Source organism: Ursus americanus, chromosome 25, assembly GCF_024610735.1.
Source record: "Ursus americanus isolate L20-20 chromosome 25, mUrsAme1.1.p, whole genome shotgun sequence".
NCBI lineage: Eukaryota > Metazoa > Chordata > Mammalia > Carnivora > Ursidae > Ursus > Ursus americanus.
The window spans coordinates 26,915,776-26,934,118 of record NC_142151.1 but is presented as its reverse complement, the minus strand read 5'-3'; positions in this window follow the sequence as shown (position 1 = coordinate 26,934,118).

Here is an 18,343-nt window from a genome sequence, read left to right as displayed (position 1 = left end):
GAGGGAGGGAGGGAGGGAGGGAGGGAGGGAGGAAGGAAGGAAGGAAGGAAGGAAGGAAAGAAAGAAAGAAAGAAAGAAAGAAAGAAAGAAAGAAAGAAAGAAAGAAAGAAAGAAAAAGAAAGAAAGAAAAATGAATTGGAGCAATGCGTCTACAAGAAAAGGAATGCCAAGGATTGTAAGCAAACACCAGGAGCTAGAAAAGACAACAAAAGATTCTTCCTAACAGGTTTCACTGACACCTTGATTTCAGATTTCTGGACTTCAGAAGTATGAAACAATAGATTTCTATTGTTTCTTGTCATCCACTTTGTGGTTATTTGTTATGACAGCCATAGGAAACTAATACAGCTGGATTATCAGAATGTAACTGTATAATGATAATTATATCAGATTATCAACTGGAGAATAGAAACTATCAAACCAAAGCACAGTGGAGAGAAAAGGCTTAAAAATTAACAAAACCTTGGTAAGTGAGATAGTATCAAGAGACTGAACATATGTTTAAGTCTCAGAAAGAGAAGAGAGAATGGGGCAGAAAAAAATATTTGGAGAAATAATGGCCAAACATTTTCCAAATATATTGTGAACTATAAAATCACATATCCAAGAAGCTGAACAAGCCCAAACAAGATAAGCCCAAAGAAAATCACACCAAAACATACCATAATCAAATTGGTGAAGAGCAGTGATAAAGAGAAAAATGTTAAAAGCAGCCAGATGGAGGGGAGAGACATAGTACAGATAGAGGAACAGAGATAATAATGTGTGCTGACTTCTCACTTGAAGAAATGCAAAAATAAAGTTTTTCAAACAAGTTGAGAGAATTTGTCACCAACAGACATACATCATAAGAAATATTAAAAGGAGTTCTTTAGGCTAACAGAAATAAAATTATATGAAAAATCAGATTTACCTAGAAGAAAAAAAAAGAGAAACAAAATTGTAAACATATGAGTTAATATAAAAAACATTTTCACATTTTTCATTTCTTAGAAATTAACTGAAAATTTGAAGTAAAAATGTTAGCAAAGTATTGGAGGATTCCAATAAACATAGAAGTAAAATATATGATAACAATAACATAAAAAATGGGGGGAAATGGAACTATACTCTTGTAAGGTTCCTAAATTACACATGAAGTGGTATAATACTCTTTAAAGGTAGATTGTGATAAGTTGAAAATGCATATTTTAAACCTTTGAGCAATCACAAAACAATAAAGCAAAGAGGAATAGTTGACATACCAATAAAAAAATAATAAAAAAAAGAGTACTAAAAAATTCAAGAGGCCAGAAAAAGATGAAAAAAAAAAGCAAACAGACAAAAAAGATATAGCATGATGGATTTAAACCTAATCATACTGTGAATTATGTTAAATGTAAATGAACTAAAATTACCAATTGCAAGGCAGTGTTTTTTGTGGGGTTTTTTTTAAGTTCTTATTTTAATTCCAGTTAGTTAATATACAGTGTTGTATTAGTTTCAGGTGTACAATATACAGATTTAAAAATTCCATACATTACCTGGTTCTCATTACAACAAGTGCACACCTTAATTCCCATCACCTATTTAATGTATCCTTCCCACCACTACCACGCATCCCCATAACTACAGTTTGTTCTCTGTAGTTAACAGTCTGTTTCTTGGTTTGTCTCTCTCTCTCTCTTTTTTCCCCTTTGCTCATTTTGATTCTTAAATCATATGGTATTTGTCTTTTTCTGACTGACATTTTGCTTAGCATTAAACTCTCTAGTTCCACCCATGTCATTGCAAATAGAAAGATCCCATTCTTTTTTATAGCTATTTTATAGAATAATATTCTTGTGTGTGTGTGTGTGTGTGTGTGTGTGTGTGTGTGTGCATGTGTGTATTGCATCTTCTTTATCTACATCAGTCACAGAAGACTGAAAAATTAACAACACTTAGACTGCTTCCATATCTTGGATATTGTATAAATAATGTTGCTATAAACATAGGGGTGCATGTATCACTTTGAATTAGTGTTTTTGTATTCTTTGGGTAAATCCCAAGTAGTTTGATTGCTGGATCATAGTATAGATCTATTTTTAACTTTTTGAGAAACCTCCACACTGTTTTCCACAATGGCTACACCAGTTTGCATTCATATCCACAGTGCAAGAGGGTTCCTTTTTCTTCCATCCTCACCAACAGCGGTTGTTTCTTGTGTTGTTGATTTTAGCCATTCTGACAGGTGTGAGGTGAAAGTTCATTGTAGTTTTAATTTGCATTTCCTTGACAGTAAGTGATGATGAATATCTTTTCATGTGTCTGTTGGCCATCTGGATGACTTCTTTGGAGAAATGTCTGTTCACAGTTTCTGCCATTTTTTAGATTAGATTATTTGTTTTTCTGGTGTTGAGTTGTATAAGTTCTTTATATATTTTGGATACTAACCCTTTATCTGTTATGTCATTGACAAATATTTTCTCCCATTCTGTAGGTTGTCTTTTAGTTTTACTGCTTGTTCCCTTCACTGTGCAGATGCTTTTTATTTTGATGTAGTCCCAACAGTTTATCTTTGTTTTTGTTTCCCTTGCCTCATGAGACATATCTGGGAAAAAGTTGCTATAGCAACGTCAAAGAGGTTCCTGCCTTTCTCTTCTAGGATTTTTATGGTTTCAGGTCTCACATTTAGGTCTTTAATCCACTTTCCATTTTGAATTTATTTTTGCGTATGGTATAAGTGGTCCGGTTTATTAGACCTGAAACTGCAGGTGGCTGTCCAGTTTTTCCAACACCATTTATTGAAGAGACTGTCCTTTTCCCAATGGATATTTTTTTCCTGCTTTGTTGAGGATTAATTGACGATACAGTTGTGGGTTCATTTCTGGGTTTTCTATTCTGCTCTATTGATCAGTGTGTCTGTTTTTGTGCCAGTACCACACTGTTTTGATCACTATATCTTTCTAATATAACTTGATGTCTAGAATTGTGATGGCTCCAGCTTCATTTTTTTTTTCATGATTTCTTTGACTCCTTGGGGTCTTTTGTGGTTCCACACAAATTTTAGATTGTTTGTTGTAGTTCTGTGAAAAATGTTGTTGGTATTTTGATATGGATTACATTAAATGTGTAGGTTGCTTTGGGTAGCATAGACATTTTAACAATATTTGTTCTTCCAGTCCAGAAGCATGGAATGCCTTTCCATGTCTTCAATTTCTTGTATCAGTGTTTTACAGTTTTCAGAGTATAGGTCTTTCACCTCTTTGGCTAGGTTTATTCCTCGGTATCTTATTTGGTACAATTGTGAATAGGATTGTTTCCTTCATTTCTCTTTCTACTTTTTCATTATTGGTGTATAGAAACACTGTAGATTTCTGTACACTGATTTTGTACACTGTGACTTTACTCAATTCATTTATCAGTTCTAGCAGTTTTTTGGTGAATTCTTTTGGATTTTCTATATTTAGTATCATGTCATCTGCAAATAGTGAAAATCTTACTTCTTCTTTATTGATCTGGATGCCTTTTATTTCTTTTTATTGTCTGATTGCTGTGGCTAGGACCTCCAGTACTATGTTGAATAGAAGTGCTAAGAGTGGAGATCCTTGTCTTATTCCTGGCCTTGGGGGAAAAGCTCTGTTTTTTGCCATTAAGGATGATGTTAGCTGTGGGTTTTTAAAAATATATGGCCTTTATTATGTAGAAGTATGTTCCCTCTAAACCTACTTTGTTGAGAGTTTTTATCATGAATGGATGTTGTCTTTTGTCAGATGCTTTTTCTACATCTATTGAAATGATCATATGGTTTTTATCCTTTATCTTATTTATGTGATGTATCACATTGATTGATTTGTGAATATTGAACCACTCTGACAACCCAGGAATAAATGCCACTTGATTGTGGGGAACGACTTTTTTAATGTATTGTGGGATTCAGTTTATTAGTATTTTATTGAGGATTTTTACATTTATGTTCATCAGGTATATTGGCCTGTAGTTCTCTTTTTTGTGGTGTCTTGGTTTTGGTATCAAGGTAATGCTGGCCTCATAAAATTAATTTGGAAGTTTTCCTTCCTCTTCTATTTTGGAATACATTGAGAAGATTAGGCATTAAGTCTTCTTTAAATGTTTGGTAGAATTTGCCTGTGATGCTATCTGGTCCTGGACTTTTGTTTGTTGGGAGGAAAGGCAATGTTTTTTTTAAACTAAAAACGTAAGAACCAATGATATTCTATTAGAAACTCACATAAAATATAAAGACACAGATTTAAAGTGAAAAGATATTAAAAGATATTCATAAGAAAGCTCTAGTGCTTATATAAGATAAATTAGACAAGATATATTACCAGAAATAAAGGAGGGCATTTCATGATAATTGATGAGTCAATTCATAAAGAAAATTCATCAATTCTAACATGACTGTAACTGATTTCAAAACTTTAATATATGTGAAGCAAAACCCAACAATTGAAATAGGCCAATCAACAATATAACTAGGGATTTCAACACTCCTCTCTCAGCAATTGAGAGAACAGGCAGACAGAAAATCAGTGTGGATATAGAAAACTTGAACAACATTATCAACCCATTTGACTTAACACTTATATAATGCTACATTCAACGTTGGCAGAAAGCATACTCAGCAAGTGAACATGGGATGATCACTAAGATATAGTATATTCTGGGTCATTAATGAAGTCTCAATGTAATTAATATTATTGAAATCATGTGTTCTTTGACCACAATGAAATAAATTAGAAATCAGTAACAGGAAGAATAGTCCCATTTTTGTTAGAGAAATTAAATTTGAAATTAAAAACCTTTCAACATAGAAGATTCCAGGCCAATTTTGTTCCAGTGCTGAATTTTATCAAATATCTAAAGGAGAAATAATAATAATCTTACGCAAACTCTTTTAGAAAATAGAAGTGGAGGGAACACCTCCCTACGTATTGTATGAGGCCAGAATTCTCTGATATCAAAACCAAAGTCATTATAAGAAAAGAAATTAAAGTCTGATATTCCCTATGAGCATAAACAAAAAGTTTCTTAACTAATTATTAATAAATTAATCTAGTAATATTTTTTTAAAAAGGATAATACATCATGACCAATTGGGGGTATATCTCAAGAATACAAGGTTGGTTTAACTTTTGAAACATCAATCAGTATAATTTACCATATTAACAGAATAAAGGACATACAGAGGATTATTTGAAAAGAAATTCAATATCCATTCATGATAACAACTCTCAGCAAGTTAGGAGAAGTCAACTTCTTCCATCTGATAAAGGGCATCTACAAAAAACCTACTGCTAAGATTACAACAATGGTAAAAGAATAGATGCTTCCCCCATCAGGAACAAGACAAGAATGTATATTGTCACAATTACTATTCAACATTTTATTGGAGGTCCTAGCCATGCAATAAGGCAAGAAAAATGAATTAAAAGTCAAAAATATTCGAAAGAGAGTTTTAAAAAAATCTTCATTTGAATGATTGTGTATGTAGAAATCATAAGGAATTTTTTAAAAGTTACAAATGATTTTATCAAGATTTCAGTAAACAAAGTCAATTACAAAAATTAACCATCTTCCTCTATACTAATAGTAAAGAAATTAATTAAATATAGAATTAAAATAACAATATTATTGGGACCCTTGGGTGGTGCAGTCAGTTAAGCATCTGACTCTTGGTTTTGACTCCAGTCTTGAGACTGAGCCCTACATGGGCTCTGAGCTCAGTGAGGAGTCTGCTAAAGTTTCTCTCTCCCTCTCTTTCTGCCCCTCCCCCCCACACACACTCTCTCAAATAAATGAAATAAATCTTTAAAAATAAATAAAATAAAATAACAATATTACTTATGATGGCATCCAAAATGTTAAATACTTAAAATATATTTAACAAAATAGATTCATTGCATACTGAAAACCGTAAAAAAAAAAAAATCAAGAGAAATTGAAGGAGATCTAAGTAAATGGGGAGATATATCAAATTCATGAATTGGAAGACAATATAGCTAAGACGTTCTCTACAAATGAATTTTTCAGACATAATGTAATCCCAATCAAAACCCCAGATAGAAGTCTTTCTCTTTTTTTTTGTAGATATTAACAATCTAGTTCTAAAATTTATAGAAAATTCAGAAGACCTGTATCAGCCAAAGCCATTTTGTAAAAGGAGAACAAAGTTGGAGGACTTACCCTGATTTCAAGATTTATTATAAAGCTAAAGTAATCAGGAAAGTGTGGTATTGTCATATGTTTAGATATATAAATAGGTCAATGAGACTGAGACTGAATAAAAAGTTCAGAAATGGATCCAAATTTTATGGCAAATTGTTTTTGACAAAGTTACCAAAGAAATTCAACAGAGAAAGGATATTCTCCTTATTTCTTGCTTTTACCATATACAAAATTAATACAAAATAAATCATAGACCAAATTATAAAAACTACAACTACAAAAGTTCTGAAAGAATCATAAGTCTTTGCAACCTTAGAGTAGGCAAAGATTTCTCAGAAAAGTCACACTAATCATAGAAAAATTGTACTTCATCAAATTTAAAAATTTGTCTTTGAAAGACATCATTAAAAAATTGAAAGTCAAGGTGGCTCCGTCAGTTAAGCATCTGTCTTTGGCTTAGGTCATAATCTCAGGTTCCTGGGAACCAGCCCCATGCCAGGCTCCCTGCTCAGTGGGGAGTCTGTTTCTCCCTCTCCCTCTGCGCCTTTACTCATGCTCTCTCTCGCTCGCTCTCAAATACATAAAATCTTTTTAAAAAATTAAAATTCAAGCCACATACCAGGAGAAAATACTTGCAGTGCAAAAAGACTTATATCCAAAATATACAAGGAATTCTTAGAGCTCAAAATAAGACACACAATATAATTTTTTAAATAACAAAAGTATTTGGGGGAAAAATGCATCACACAACAAGTTACATAAATGGCCAATAAGTACAAAAAAGATATTCAATGTTATTAGTTAGCAATGAAATAAAAATGAAAGCCACCAGACAGTATTTTATATTTTACGGTGCTATAATTAGAGAGAGAGAATACCAAATATGGGCTAGGAAATGAGGCAAATAAACTCTCATATTTTGCTTATGGAAGTATAAAATTGTACAATCATTTCAGAAAGATATTTGGCAGTTTCTTATAAACATATTCTTTTCATAGTATCCAGCCATTCTACCTAAGTATTAACTGGGCATAAATGTGTATAGAAACTTTATTCATAATATCCAAAAACTTGAACCCTAAATGTTCATCAAATGCTGAATGAATAAACAAATTGTGGTACATACATATGATAAAATACTACTCAACCATAAAAAGGAACAAACTACTGATACAAGCAACAACATGGGAGAATCCAGAAAAACCTTAGGATAGTGAAAGAAGCCAATTACCAAAGAGTACATAGTGTGCTTCCATACAGCAGAGATTCTGAAACAGAAAAAACTAATTTAGAGTGACTGAAAGAGGGTTATAGTTACCTGGGCCCAGGGAAAGAGAATTATTACCTATAAAGGGACACAAGGGAACTATCTAGGGTGATGGAATGTTCTAGATCTTGGTTGTGGTGGTGGTTACTCAAGTGTATATATTTGCCAAAACTCACCAAACCATACACTAAAATGTTGTATTTAATTGTACTTCAATAAGGTTGCTTTCAAAAAAATGTCAGCCTGCCATCTCAGTGAGGTTTTTAGAGGCCCAAAGCGAAGAATAAGTTGTTTTCCTTTTCCCTTCTTATCACTAAGAAAGAAGTCCACCCCTGCAAGTGCTGTAGAACTGGTGAGTCTCATAATTCTCTAATTCTCCAACTCTCCCTTCTGAACTTTAATTTCCAAGTTCGTCGCACAATTGTGTGAAGACTGATTCCTACAATAAATCCTTTATTTTATAACACTTATCGTTGTCTACTTCTCTAAATGTTTTCCTAGACAGAAACAATACCTCTGCCACTCATGGGAAAATACACAAACAAATCAATGAGGTAGTCATCTGTGCTACCAGGAACTAAACGTCAGAACTCAAAAACACAGGTCTAGGGAGTCTTCAATTACCCACTATAGTTGTTTTCTATTGCCTGTACCAAACTGCCACAAACTTAGTGACTTAAACTAATACAATTTTTTATTTTACAGCTTCTGTGGGGCAGGAGTCTGGTACATTTTCGCTGAGTCCTTTGCTCAGAGTCCCATAAGGCTGAAATCAAGGTATCAGCTGGAGCTGTGATCTCATCTCAGGCTCAGGGTCCTCTTCTGAACTCACTGGTTGTTTGCCAAATCTAATTCCTTGCAGTTGTGGGACTGAGGTCCCCTCTTTCTGACTGGCTGTCAGCAGGGGGCTGTTCTCAGACCCCAGAGGCTACCCTCAGTTTCCTGTCACATGGCTGTCTCTACAACATGGCAATTTGCTTCTCCAAGGCCAACAGGAAAGCATTCCCCTGGCTTCAAATCTCTGAAAGCCAGTTTACTAAGGAGGCTTAAGTAATGTCACACTATTACAGGCATGACACCCCGTTACTTTTGCATATGATATAGCCTAATCAAGGATAGGACTATCCCATCATATTCACAGGTCTCGCCCATACTCACTCTATTTAGACTCAGCATTTAGTCTACCATGGAATAACACAAAGGATATAGGCCAGCAGGAAAGCATTCCTCTTGCTTCAAATCTCTGAAAGCCAGTTTACTAAGGAGGCTTAAGTAATGTCACACTGTTACAGGAATGACACCCCGTTACTTTTGCATATGATATAGCCTAATCAGGGATCTATCTATCTATCTATCTATCTATCTATCTATCTATCTATCCCTGGGGTGCCTAGGTGGCTCAGTCATTAAGCGTCTGCCCTTGGCTCAGGGCGTGATCCTGGAGTTCTGGGATTGAGCCCCACATCTGGCTCCTCCGCTGGAGCCTGCTTCTTCCTCTCCCACTTCCCCTGCTGGTGTTCCCTCTCTCACTGGCTGTCTCCCTCTCTGTCAAATAAATAAATAAAATCTTTTAAAAAAAAAAGGATACTATTATCCCATCATATTCACAGGTCCCGCCCATACTCACTCTACTTAGACGCAGTATTTAGCCTACCATGGAATAACACAAAGGATATAGGCCTTGGACAATGGATAGAATTTGAATAGATGAAGAGAAAAGGGAAAAGAATTTCAAGCAAGGGCACATAGGGATGTATGTTGTAGACTGACAGAAGGATGAAGTTGCCATATGAAAGCTACAAGGCAAATGAAATAGGACGTTTGTGCTAGAGATCCCAGGAAACAGTAACTGGAGCCTAGAGTCAGATCCTAAGAGTTTTTACCACTCTACAGGGAAATGTGGGCTTCAACAAACAGGCAGAAGGAAAATGGCACATGGATCTTTAGTAGAGAGACTGATAACAATGAAATCTATATTTTAGAACGATAAGGCAGGTGAATAAAATTCAGAAATCATTAGTAGTGCTAGACACCATCTGATTTAGGTATGAGGTGGTGGGCCTTCAGCTAACAGGGAGAATAGAAAAGAAACGAGGAATATGAAAGACTGTTAAAAATTTGTGAGATTTCTGTCCCTTCTCTATATAGTCTTTCCTAACCCACATTATCCTTGATTGTATAATCTTGCTTACACCCATTTTTAGTTTTACATTCTAAGAACCAGTATCTGCTTATGCCACTGAGCTGGCTATTTAATAATGATGATTATTATAATTAATAATAATAAATAATATTAATAAAATGTCTTCCACTTAGGCATCAGTAGATACTATTTTTATCTTCATTGTACTGGTGGGAAACAAAAGGATAAAAAGATGACCAGCTCACATAATCTAGTCAGTATTAAAATTCTAATTTGAATTCAGGCCTTCCTCCCTGCTGTACACCATGATACACTGCTTCTATAAACAATTAAGTTTGCTAAGTTTGTGTATACAAAGCAGTTTAAAAACTGGTTTTACTGATGATAGCTACAATTTCATATTCTTTTGGCTTGAGAAGAAGTCTGATCCATAGAATGCCACCCAAAGTGGATCAAAAGCATGGAGCGGTATCTACTAATTAAACTGAGATAGAGGATGGGGGTAATTATTCTCATGATTTAAACCCATCCAAATTACATTACAGAAGTTTATGAGAGGATGTTCATAAAACACCAAGCAGGATGCCTGGCTCATGGCAATCACTCAATAAACATCAGTTCCCCTTCCTCTTTTTCTTTTTTATTCCCTTCCACTCCTCTCCCACACTCCTCTCCTACATTAATAAATTAAAATATAGGGATCATTTAATTTAATGCTGTTTTAAGGAGAACTACATGTCATTTGAAAAAGAAAAGGAAAAGCAGTAAGTCTACCAAATTCACACGCCCTCAGGAAGCTGCCAGAAAGCAACCACGAGAAGATTATACATTTTTTAGGGAAAAGGGGTTAACTGGCAAAATGAGGTGTGGGGGAACACAAAGCTTATGGCAAGAAAGAGAAATGCATGGGCTCACCATCCATAACCTTTCAGGATGACCTCAAAGTCTGAAACACTGTGCTGTGATTTGCCCAGATAATTGCTTGAGTTCTGTGTTTGGGGTACCAGAGGACAGATACTTGTGATTCTGCTGCAGACTGAACTGCCCTTTGGAAACAGACTTTTCTCCTGGAATGAACTTCACAGCAGCAGGTCATTCCCAACTGCAGTGGAAGGAGACCCCTCTGCTCTCTCACCTGCCAACAAGGAGACTTAGCCTCTGGGCCACATAAATCCAGGAATGTTTCAGTCACCTCCAAACACCCAGCATGTCTGCTCTATCAAGTAAAAAGCATGGGGCAAGGGAGCCACTAGAAAGTTCAGCATGATTAGTAGCATCGTGCATTTTCTCTCTTTTTTTTAAAGATTTATTTATTTTGGAGAGAGAGACAGCACGAGCACACTGTGGGGAGGGGCAGAGGGAGAGGGAGAGAATCCCAAGCAGACTTCCCACTCAGCGTGGAGCCAGACGAGAAGCTCGACTCCAGGACCCTGAGATCATGACCTGAGCCGAAACCAAGAGTTGGAGGCTCAACAGCTGAACCACCCAGATGCCCCGCTATGTGCATTTTCAGATCCACTTTTATCATTTCCATTATCTCAGGTAAGACCTCCGGTTATTAGTTTTATTAAAAGAAGGGGAGAAAAAAAGAAGACCAGAAAAAAAAAAAAAGTCACAAACATGCTTGCCAGACAGGTTAATACAAGCTCTTCCTCAGCTCTCTATTCTTGACTTAAGGAACATTCTCAGAGTGAGAGCAAAGAAGTTTTGGGTTGTATGGAAAATTTGACTCAAACCAAAAAGCCAGCCAACACCACAGAATGGATTGGAGTCAAATCAGATAAATAGAAAAAGAAAAGAATACAAAATATTTTTGAATGACAGTATCAAAAAGGTTAAAAAGCTTAACAAGAACCTGATTCAAAACATACAGACTACAGTTTAGCTTCACCCTAAGGAGGTCTGTTAAAGTATTGATTTAAAGATGTTTCCTCTCCTATATCCATAGAAATGTAATTAAATTGTCACAAACATATACATTCCTCTTGGGTTTGGTTTCTGTAACTACCAAAAATAATGTTTGAGAAATCACCCAAACCTCCCAGTGTATTATTCATGTAAACCTAGATATCTCACGAAAACAAAACATACAAGACCCGAGTGCCAGTTAGAATGTGAAAATATCCAGCAACAGTCTGTTTTTACTTCTTTGATAAGCTGTATTGTCTTTTTGTTATAATGGAAAAGGATTAGTAAGGCTTACCAAATAAACAGCAACTTCCTTAGAGAAACTGACCCTTGTATTTTATAAAAACCAAGAAATCAACCCTGAATAGAACATGGGGGTCTTTGACAGACTAATGGAGGGCAAACTTCAAGGTCTATAACCATGAAAAGACCTGGGTCAGATGAGGATTTGGGCTAGTGATACATTTTTATGCTTTCTATTTTAAGCACCCCAAAATTTAAATGCTCGTGCATGGCTTATCCAATTTTTTCTGAAAATCTTTAGTCTGCAAAATTGTGTTCTTCCAAGACTTTTTGCCTGTATCTGTCCTAGAAATGTTAATGTTTATAATAATATATCTTGAAATGCAGAGGTGTGCCCAAAGGAATAATAATAATAGTTAATAATTAAGTGAACCAGACACTTTCAAACCTCAAAAAAGGTTTGGCTTAGGGAATGCTTAGGGTGAAGGCTCAAGGGGTCAGGGCAAGACACATTTTGAAAAGTCCAAATAAGTTCTTTCTATTTTTACTATGTACTAAAATTTTTACTACATACTGAAAGGAAAAGAGATAAAGGTGAGCACAGTTTAGAATTTAACTTTTGATGTTGGGCGGGTGGATTTTAAAAACACTCAAGAAGTAGAATCTAGACATTTCAGATACACGTCAGCTCTTGCACTGTCTGAGGTGACATCGCCTATTTGATTTAAGACCAAAACCTGAATTACCAAACAGTATTGCCCTTTTCATCAAAGTCCGCGTTTGAATCAGCCTTTCTGTATCACCCTATGAGGAAATTTCTTGACCACTAAAGTCTGGTCTGAGCTCCTGAAATCAACATCCCAATACATTCATCCAGATAACCTGTAATTGATGTCAACACAGGGTTATCATTAGGTGATAAGCCTTCAACTTTATTTTCTTCCGTCATCCATAATGAGGAAGTTCTTGCTTCCGAGATAATTAAAGGTCGGCAGATTTAGAAGTTGGTTTGCTTTGCCACTTTTTTCTTCATATGGTTTCTTTTCAGCTTCTCTTCCCTTAATAACCAGCTTAACGCTTTTATATAATAAAAAGGTCAAATAGACTCCCCACAAAGTACTCATAATAGCTGGCAGCCTATCCCACTGCTATTAGCCATCATTTAGCTAAGCAGAAGTGTTGGAGCATGTAGAACAAAGAGACAGTAGAGCATTTCTAGAAACACATCAGTGAGAAAGCAAAGAAAGAGGGGAACTGACAGACAAGGCATGGGGTAAGACACACAGCCTACAAGCAGCGGTACAATGGCTTCGGAGGTGGGCAGCAGGCTTTCTTGCAATACCATGAGATTCTCCTGAAGGAATGAAAGCAGTGGTGGGAGTAAAAACATGCAAGTATGGGGCGGGGGTCACATCCAGACACATGTAAGGGACAGACCAGGATTATGGCTTATCCACTCCTTTTTCTCAGGATCAATTATCAATTCACTGCAGCCAACAAACTCTGAAGGAGACGAATAGGAATGCAAAACCCACAGTCATTTGAAATGTGTGGATACATTCCAGTTACCTACAGATCTCTATTACATACTATTGGGTGGAACTGTAAGACATTGCCGATGTTTGACCATTTTAGAACCTATAACATAGGCCATTTCATATGGTTCTAGCTATGTTGATAAATAGAATGGTGTAAAGATTTTCTTTGGACTTGAAAAATCAGTCTAATCCTGTGGATTTTTCGGATTCAGTACATTTAAAAGCTAAACACTAAGCTATTTGTATTTCTCCTTTTCCTGGAGCATCTCTACCTCTTGCCCATTTTCACAGATATCAAGTATTTCATAGGTATCTGGTCCCGCATGCCAAATTGTGGAAAGATTTAACCCCCAACTTCGTAGGAAATCCAGGATGCATTTTCTGGTTAAGCCAGTAAACTCCACACAGCAAATACTCCTTGTTCTACAGCCATATCTTGTGTATCTTGTCATAGCCAATTTGCCAGCAAATGTTAGTCCTCTTCCTAAGAAAGACTGGAGGAAAAAACTGCTCAGCTCTGAAAAAGCAATTATTAATATCCTCCTAATGTTAGGGACATTTGATTTATTCGGCAATAACTTACCAGGCAACAGAGAAAAGAGTACAAGTTTCGGAGTCAGAAGACTTTGTGTGAGCTGTCTGGGCCTCAGCATCCTGATGAGGGATTCAATCACATGAACAAGGGAGTCAGTCCCCTTCTTGCTCTAAATTCTGCTTTTCACTCTTGTGTTTGTGATTGTCAATGCTCATGGAATTGTGACGGTGGCCTAATGAGTCAACATAAGGCTACTTTAATCTGCCTGAATTTGCCCCAAACCTTTAAAAGCACACAAATATGAACCAATGAACCTAAATTATAGTATACTGTACACTTGCTTAGGAAACTTCCTATTATCATTACCTTTATATAAATGGTTGCTCACTGTATAAGTAGGAGACAAACCACTTAATAACTTCCAGGCTAGTGAACTTTTGTCCAACTTCAAAATAAAGTTGTTATTCTCCTTTCAACAAATATTTAGGATATATCAAACTTCCTAAAAAATGAGTTGCCAGAAAGAAAAAAAAAAGGGAGCTATGTCATCAACATGCTAACAATGTCAAATCAAACAGTTACAAGTGTTTTATTTTCTACCATATGCCTTCATGTGAGTTCATCTCAATGAATACTTGGATTTGGGTGGCCAGAGAGCTACCATAAAGATGCTTCTACTCTGAGACTGCATGAAGATTTTTTTTTAAGAATAAAGAATTTCATAGTAACTTTTAGGTATCATTCTCAGGGTGGGGGGGATCCAAATTTCTGTACTATAAATTGCCAAGAACTGAGATCAAGTCTTGATGCCTCTACAGATATGCTCTGAAACTGGAAACAAATCAATTTCTCCCTCCCTCAAGGTCTTGAAATTAATGTTTTATCTGGATCACCTATGTCATAGTCATCAAGGCTTCCCAAGAATAAAGTGGAATTATATGGCGTCTTAGATTCTTTCCAAAGGTGGTGTCACTGTTTCTTTCTCCTTATTAGTTGATGATATTGCCAACTTCTCCCCAAGGCATCATATTTATTCCAGCAAATTCTTATTTAGAAAGCTCACATTACAATGATTCTGTACACTTTATCTGGATTGGCAAATTTAAGCCCCCATCCACTAATTTATATTTTATTAAAACTGATTTAGTTGAGGGAGCATATCTAAAAGTACTGTAACTAAATTCCTTGAAGGCAAACTGCAAATAAAAGGCTATATCAATTTGTAAGAGTAAATACATGTGTGTGGATAAGGAGTCTGTACAGGGTTGCACGAGGGCAGGGAGGTAACCATGGTGTGAATTAAAAATATCCTTCATGGCCAGTGTGCTGATTAGGTCAACTTTATTCTAGAAGAATGTGTTCAGTGATGAGCCCAAAGTGGCCAGTGCTAAGGTAAAGCTCATGCCAACGTATAGCCGATTGTTCCATTCCCTGACTCAGTGACAACTTGTTATAAGGAGGCTGAGAAGAGTATGACTCGCTCTTTGTAGGTTTGGAAGATGCATTTAAGTTAGATAAGAAGAACCAGTACTGCAAGATTAAAAAAAAAAAAGTTGGAAATCAGGTATAAAGATGGGCAAGCATTCTTAAAATGGAAAAAGGATGAATGTGAAAAGGAAAGAAAGGAATTCAGGAAGCATTAAAGACGGGAACAAGAATACAAGGAAAATACATGTGAGCAAAAATGAAAACCGAAAAGTGAATTACTAAGGACAGAGAATGGTGACGGGGAAAGATTAATGAATGAAGAAACCTCTACTTTCTAAGCCTAAAAATCACACACTACTGTTGGTCACTATATATAGGAATTCTAAAACAAAAAACAAAACTAAACAAAAACCCTCAATGTTCAAATTGGCTATTTTACTTCATCATTATTTTAACAGTATCAAAAGAACAACTCATTCTGACATAACAAAGACTCTTACTGACATTGTGTGTCTGGCTTAATAGGGACTTTTATTTTGTAAGACATGAACATTATCCTAGATGAGCAACAGAGCATCTTCTAGAAACTTCCAGGCTTGGGAGCTCAGGAACAAAGTGAGTCACTGTCACTCTCCATTGTTTTGGCCTTGAATTCCAACTTCTTTGCCAAGAATGGTGGCACTTGATGCTCTATTTCAGGAATTGCATTTAGTCAAAATGCTTCCTTTATTAGCAAACAAGTGCAGTGACCCAGAGCTAGCCCCCTGAGGACAACCAACATAAACAGTGTGATTTAAAGGCAAAAAAACGTTCCAACTGCCAAAAGTGTTCTTTACTGGTTCGGCCAGGATGTTCTAAGGCTCTCGCAGTAAGAAGTTTTTGTTGAAATAGGCAGGAGAAGGAGAAACACAGCCATTATTGTTCATGATCTCATCAGACATACTAGTTCAGCAGTATAGGTGACTGTCACCTAGAAGACGACTCTGGGGGGATAAAAGCAGAGCTGGATGTACTTACTTGTGTGGGGGGGGGGGGGATGGTGGGAAGGCCCACACAGGCTTGCTACTAGAAAGGGCTGACTCGTGGGGGCGGGGGTGGGATAGTGGGAAGGAGAGGCAATGAGGGATTGAATAAAAGGCAATGATTGGTACATGGCATGTCGGGGGGTGGGTGTATGTATGCAACATGCATGTCTATGTGCTCCCTCCCACCATGTGCAGGGCAACGAAGACTCTGTGCATTTGTGGGATGGGGAGAAGAGGCAACACCAGCCAAGCACAGGAAAGTCTCCACTATGTTTTAAGAGTGCTCACAAGTAACTCTCCTCTTAAGCCACACAAATGCCAGTTTCATCAAAATGCCAGTCTGTTTAATCCAGGTTCTCTGATAGCACAGACCTAGAGACATTGTCCATCATCATCTCTTTCAGAAGCGTCTTTAAATAAATGGAGGTGAATGTTGCTCTGTCAGTAAGCTGCCCTTTGTGTGAAACAGCGTCAGGGGCTCACAATACACCTCATAAATGATCATGGCCCTGACTGAATATTTATGAATGCTGTGCTTGGGTCTTGCTACCATTTTTCTAGCAGTTTCGTAGAGTTATCTCTGTGATATAATTATTTCCATTTTGCAAAGAATGAAATTCAGGGAAAAAAATAACTTTCCCAGACTGCTCAGGAAGCTTGAGTCTGAATTCAGACTCCTTTCTCAAACTCTGAGTCTCATTCTCGCAGAGATCACAACGAATGCTGAAGAGTTTTTCATTTGACTCTGACCATGATGACTTTACTCAGATGTCATAAAAACAGAAGTAATTATTAAGAGTTTATTTCTATGTATGATTCTCCTGTTTTCTGACCTTGGAGTAGTGAGTTGAATTTTGTGTATTGCCACGAATCAGCTGCCAGACTTACCATTCTACTCAATAAAATATCATGGAGTGAGCTTAAGGAATGCCAACCACTGATCATTTGGACCCCAATGAGATAGAGCTGTCCCTTCTTTCAAGTGTTTCCAAAAAGAGAAATTGCTTAAGGAGAAAACTCATGGGAACTAAGCTGAGAGCCTTGCCTTATTTATTTAGTGTAAAGAAGTGAGAAGATAGGAACATCTGGGTGGTTGCATTTACCTGATATTTAGTAGTTTGAATTGAATTCAGATTCTAAAAAACTTTTGGAATACGCATCTCTAATGTATCTAATTGCTGAAATCTTTACAAATGGGTCTAATTTTTAAAGAGAAAGGTGGGGTGCTATAACCATGTTAGGTTTTCTTGATAGATAAACTTCTGTAATTTAAAGAAAGAGGTACCTTTAAATCATTTGATCAATTAAAGGAAGAGAGTAAGACAATTAAGTCTAAGTAAGCATATTAACTGTCTTGCAGCCTGCTATTGAATTTCAAAATGCTGATAGGAACACTTTCTTTTCTTGCTATAAAGAGTGCAGAAAATCTGATTACAAGATGGAGAGAAGGAAGAAATAGGAAATCAGAAAGATTAATAGAGATAAGGGAGCCAAGGGGTCAATGGTTGAAATATGTAGCAGGAACTTAGCAATGAGAAGAATTAGAATAGTTAAGAGGACAAACGTAGGGGCACCATTAAGAGTAATAGAGATTCTTCAAATATATTAAGGTCAAGAAAAACAAAGAAAAGCTGAAGAACTATTACAGATTAAAGGAGACTACGGAGACAAGACCACTGGATGCTATATATAATCCTAGACTGGATTCTGTATAGTAGAGAAAAAAATCTTATAAAAGAATACTATTGGGACGATAAAAAACTTGGAATATGGATAGTAGTTAAAGTCTAGTATTAATGTTAATTTTCCTGAACCTGGTAACTGTACTAAGGTATATATATAAAACCTTAGTACAGTTATCTATATATGTACGTACACACACACACACACACAATGTGTATGTAGAAATATGTATTTTTTATGTATGTGTATGTGTGCATGGAGACAGACACACAGAATGATAAATCAAATTGGTCAAGCTATAAATAATCAGTGAATTTGGATAAAGGGCATATAGGAGTTCCTTGTCCTTGTAACTTTTCAATATTTTTGAAATTATAACAAAGTAAAAAGTTACAAAAAGTTAACACAGAGTAAAGGAACTAA